Consider the following 5,679-nt stretch of genomic DNA (forward strand, 5'->3'; position numbering starts at 1 on the left):
CTACTCAGCCATAAAGAATGAGAAATTAGATTCATCCATAGGAAAACGGATACATATTGAGGATATACTCCTAAGTGAAAGAAATAAGTCACAAATGCATAAATACCAAATAGTTTATCTGGTGTGAAAAACTATAATAGTACATATGATCCTAATGAGATAATTGACAATGTAAAAAAGGAAGAAAAGGGCTAAAGATGTAGGGGAAAGGTAATAAGGGAAAAGGAAAAAATATGAGAAAATGAAAAAATGGAAATAAAATGTTTGTAAATGGGGAGGGGAGGAGGGGGTGAAGGGAGGGCAGGGACAAGGGGAAAAATGAGAATCAAGACCTGTCATGTAAAGGTACAAGATCCCAGTAATGAATGTAACTGTACTGTATACCTAAAATGTACCAATAAACTCAATTTAAAATAAATGAATCATCAGAGATATGCAAGTCAAAACTGTAATGGTATCATCTTACTCTAATCAGAATGACTAATGTCAAAAAAAAAAAGAAGCAAAAAGCAATAAATTCTCAAGAGAATACAGAGAAAGGGGAACTCTTATATCCTGCTGGTGGGAATGTAAATTAGTACAGCCATTACAGAAAACAGGAGAGAGGCTCTTCAACAAAACAAAGCAAAACAAAAAATAGAACTACTATCTGTTCAATCTATTCCAATTCCGTGTATATATCCAAAGAAATTAATATATTAAAGGGCTGCCTGCACTCCCATATTTATTGCAGCACTGTTCATAATAGCTAATTATGCAATTGGTACTGAATTTTTATGCCTCCTCAATGTCTGTGACTTATACAAGTTTAGTCTCAAAGCAGCACTTATTAATGACTTTGCCTAACTTATTGGTGCCAATCCCTGTGGAGCACTGGCTATTTCCAGTTAATATTTGTCACACTCTAATACCTCAAGTCATTCAGTCTCAGGTGTGAGATGGCTGGCAAAAGAAGCCTCTGAGGCACAGTCATCTTCCTTTTGCACAGAAAAGAGAATGGTATATAATGATGTTTAATTTCCTGCATCTTGTCCCAGGAGCTGTTCAGTCTTTTGGCAATCTAAGGAGAGAGGTGTAGATGTGCAGTCAAGGCTGGATTGGGGAGCATGAGAAAGGTATCATAACTACTGTGGTCTCAGAGTGGCTGGGGTTTTTGTTTGTTGATTTGAGAATAAACCTGCCACTCTGCTCTGAGTTTAGAGACGAGAGTATAAAAGCCCATCTGGCCTGAGATGCAATCATCAGGTCTTGGTGGTTTCTTCTATCTTACTTGAGCTCAAAGAAGATGAGACCTTAGTAAGAAAAAGTTGCACTTTCATGCTGAAATCAAATCTGCAGCAAAAGAATACCACTTGGGTATCCTCCTGAGGTCTGCCTGTCCTCAGAGCATTGAGTAAGTGGAAGGCTGTGCTATCTGCTTATTGTTATGTAGCTGAGGTCAGACACCAGTATCTTAACAGCTTCAGTTCCCAGATTTCCAATGTAAAAATCAGGAAGACTAGTTAGGTGCTTTCCAAGGAATATACTGTGAATAATAACTAAACATATGTCACTCTGACCTTTACAAACCTCTGCGCAGTTCCTCATTTGGTCCTCACTTGGCTATGAAGTAGAAATTATCCCAGTGGCACAGATGAATAAAACCAAGGCTCCAAGATTCTGAATGATTATTTTCAAAGCATTGTTGTGAATATCTTTTGGTTTGCAGCCTTCTACCAGTTTCATTATTATCATACATAGTCCTAGCTCTAAGATTCCACAATTCAGTGTTTCTCTTCTAGGTAGATTTCTTTTTTATTATAGCTGCAATAACCTGCCAGGTACTCCCTTGCCTTTGTGGCTTAATCCAATGTAACACAGATGAAAGCTTGTATTTGTGGTAGTCTTCTATGGGCACTAATATCCTAGATGTATGCTGCCACACTGTTCAGCACATTTTAAAAAACATAATATCTATGACATACTGTGGACACTTGATTCAGACCATGATACTGGTTCTTGACAATATACACCTATTTTCTGAAGCCTAGATTTTAATTCATTTTGAATATGAATGTTTGTTTGAAACTCCAGGATTTTTCAGGTAATATGAAACCAGATGTTAGACTCTTTAAACACCTGTGTTGTATATGATGTAATTTCAATAGCAATAAAATTGTATGAATACTTTAATATTTTTCTTTTTGAAAATAATATTCTATCATCTTCAAAACGTTGACCTAAGATTTACAGACAATGACCAATGTACACCAAATTAAGTTTATTCACCCATTTAAACCTTCCAATCTTGTAATTCTCAGAAGTGTCTAGGCCCCCTAAATTCTAATATCCTTGATTACTTGTGATTTGCTAGAATAAACTTGAGAATAAACCTTTTGTATTCTCCTTATTTCAAGAGTGACTGTTTTCTAATAAGAAGAGCAGTTAAACTCACTTTCCTAGCAATGGTAGGGGGAAGAAAGGCCTAAATGGGACTCTAAAGATCTTAATATGTCCATTTAAGGTTTTGTGCTTTCAGGATGTACCATGGCAGGTACTGATGCATAATAATTAGGCATCAGTAATTTGTAGACCCACTTTGCATTTGGCCAAGTTCAAATCTCCTAAGCTCTCAGATCCCAATATCACCTATAATAGCTGATCAGTACATCATGCATCATAATTTCTGCTAAATCCCTTTTGTGAGTTTTTTTAAAAAGTTTTTGAGCATCCTTCTGCATTGTTCAGCCACATGGAACACGTGACAATACCTCACTCTCCATTTATTTTTCTTTTTGTTCTTCCAAATGGATTATAAACACTGATGATCAGAAATTTGGAAAAGCATGCATATACTGTTTTCTATCCCACCTCAACTCCCAGGCCCCAGCCACCTCTGATTGTCAAGCATGTGGATCAGTCCTTTTCACTGAGTAATGAAGAAAACACATCAAAGGAAGATTTTCCTCTTTTAAAATGGTCATTCAGTTTTATTATGCCCAACTCTTGTTTTGAGATATTCCTCTTGACGTTCTTAAGATGTAAAAAACACTTCTTCCTTTGTTGATGTTCACACTATTTATATTTTCCTTCTTCAAACCCTCTTCTCATGGTATCTGAAGTTATTCAAATATACACAGAGTGACTCCTATGTACCCAGCAAAAATGCTGGGCCCTAAAAGTACAGTGATGAGCGAGGTTATTCAGTACCCACAGAGCAACACAGAACCTACAGAGCTTGGAATCTAGTGGAGAAACACAAAATGAAAACTGCTTACTGCCAGTGGGTAGAGGATGTGTATGAGCAATATGGGCATGTACCAGGAGTATACAGCGCTGCTTAGAGGTCTGGCCGGAGGGACAGAGATGCCCGTACAAGAAGGAATTACTCAAGAGGTGAGAAGATATTCTAGACAGAGAAAAAATGTGGAGAGAGACAGAGGGAGAAAAGGAAAAGGGAATGACAGTGGAAGGAGAGAAAAAGGGAGAGAAAGAGAAAAAGAAGATCGATTTGTTACAGCAGCTCAAAGGAATGCTACAGTGTTATCATGCAGTGTAGCAGAACTTTGGCATGGGTAAGAGACCAATTGAAATCTTAAACTGGGGAGTAACAAAATTAAATTTCTGTTTTAAAAGGCTCTCTTCCATGCCAGAGTGAAGAAATTTCTAAACTGGTCTTGAAGGAGGCTGGGATCCTGTAATCCAGGTGAAAGACAAGGGCTAGTGTCATATCTGTGGAATGGGAGGAGTATTTGAGAAGTATTTAGGTAATATTGGTATGACTTACAAATGATAGTAGCATAATGAGAGTGGACATGTGGCTTCTGATTTGGGCAAGTGAGAGAGGCTAGATAGCCCTTCTCCAAGATAGTGCAGACCAGAGAAAAGTAGGTCTGAGTGTGGAGGCCAACTTTACTGAAATGAATTTAGATACTGGATCTGAAGTGCCCAAGAGACATGTGAGTGTACCTATGTATGTGGAACTTGAGTGAAAGTTTGGATTGTACGTATACTGCAGATTTGTGAATCTTTTGGAACAGAGAGACAGTCACTGATGCTACAAATTGGGTGAGATAACAGAAATATGGGTCCAGCATGAAGCCTCTCCTCAGTCCATCTATCAGTTGGCAGAAGCCCTGAGTGAGGGGCAGTAATTCCAGCCCTTAAGAGAAGAGTTTATAGTAGAAGTTCCTAATCAGCTGTTGTGCTGAAAAGATGTTCCCTGAGAAACCACATACACAGACACACATACACACTGCTTCATGGTCAAATAAGTCCGGGAAAATATGAGTAGTATAAAAGGTGAAAGATTTATATGATCGGAAGAGAAACCAGAGTATAATATGCGTAGGATATTCCTTGCTTAGTGACTATAAAGTCTGCAGTAATGAACCTTTTGGGACTATCGTGTATCTCAGTGGCAGTGTTTGCTAGCATGTATGAGGCCCTGAGTTTGTTCTCTAGCACCTCAAACAAAACAAAACATCCGAACTTTTCATCTTGGTTTACCTCATTTTCCATTAGGAGCCACCTGTCATTATAGATTACATCAGAATCTGAATGTCACAAGATGAAGAAGAGGAAGAGAATCAACTGTCTCGGATGGATGCTTTCAAGTCAAGCACTGGAGAGAGTGTCATCCATCCATTCCTTTACCAAATAAAGAATTGATGCTCAGTGATTGGTTCTGAATTTCACAACTGGCTAGTAATATGTATGAGTTATTGCCAAATCCCTAGACCTTTTCAATCTAAGAAAAATTCCAGTAAATGCAATTCCAATAGTAAAGTTGAAATGAGAGACAAGTTTGTCAAAATCTCACTGTCATAATGTTTCCCAAATAACATTCTCTGTAATTTTGATTTTTGGCACTAGTTTTGCCAGTTCTTAAATGCACATCTTGGGAAAATTGTCTAACCTCTTTGAGCCTCTGTTTTCTCATCTACAAGTGAAGATATTGCAGTAATTAGTAGAATTATTAGTAGATGTTACTATTAATAAACTGAGGCTGAGAGGTTGAGATTTGCTGAAGATTTCACAGCTAGTAGAGATAAAGCGAGGACTGAAACCCAGATCTTTGTGCTCTCAATCTGGTGATCCCTCTACTAACCAAATAATTTCTACTGGGGCACCTTGAATCATGTCTTGGGGACCATCCCTGACAATACCCACACATAAGGACAAACTTGCTTTAGAGACAGAGACATCTGAAAGTGGTGTTCAATCTTAGAGATCACATGAAGTCCAATGGAGAGTGTTTGGGGAGAGAGCAGAGTATGTTTAAAAAGGTGTTTCTAAGCCTCTGTCCTAGAAAACATATAAATATTGATTCAGTATTTTCCTTCAGTGTCAGTCTACTGGAACAGGAAATTTTCATGGTGAGGCGAAGAATACCTACTCTTGAACAGATCCACAGGTAATTCTGAGATGCCACCTTGGTTGAAAATCACCATACTCTAGACAAAAGTCATCACCCAAATTACTCCACAACCTACCCAGGCTCTCAGATTAGTGCCTGAACCAATTTAGTCTTCAAGTCCTCTTTGTTTCACATATAGTTTAGGGTGGGCTATTGGAGGAAACTTCTAAAAAGCTAGGGGGATGGGTTGAATCTCTGAGGCTAAGAAGGTAGTCTCAGCCTCACTTCCTCCATCTTCTCATCTGGCTTCCGGTCGTCACAGTACAATCACATTTTTTTTC

This window comes from Fukomys damarensis, unplaced genomic scaffold (assembly GCF_012274545.1).
Source record: "Fukomys damarensis isolate Sample0158 unplaced genomic scaffold, DMR_v1.0_HiC HiC_scaffold_33, whole genome shotgun sequence".
Taxonomy (NCBI): domain Eukaryota; kingdom Metazoa; phylum Chordata; class Mammalia; order Rodentia; family Bathyergidae; genus Fukomys; species Fukomys damarensis.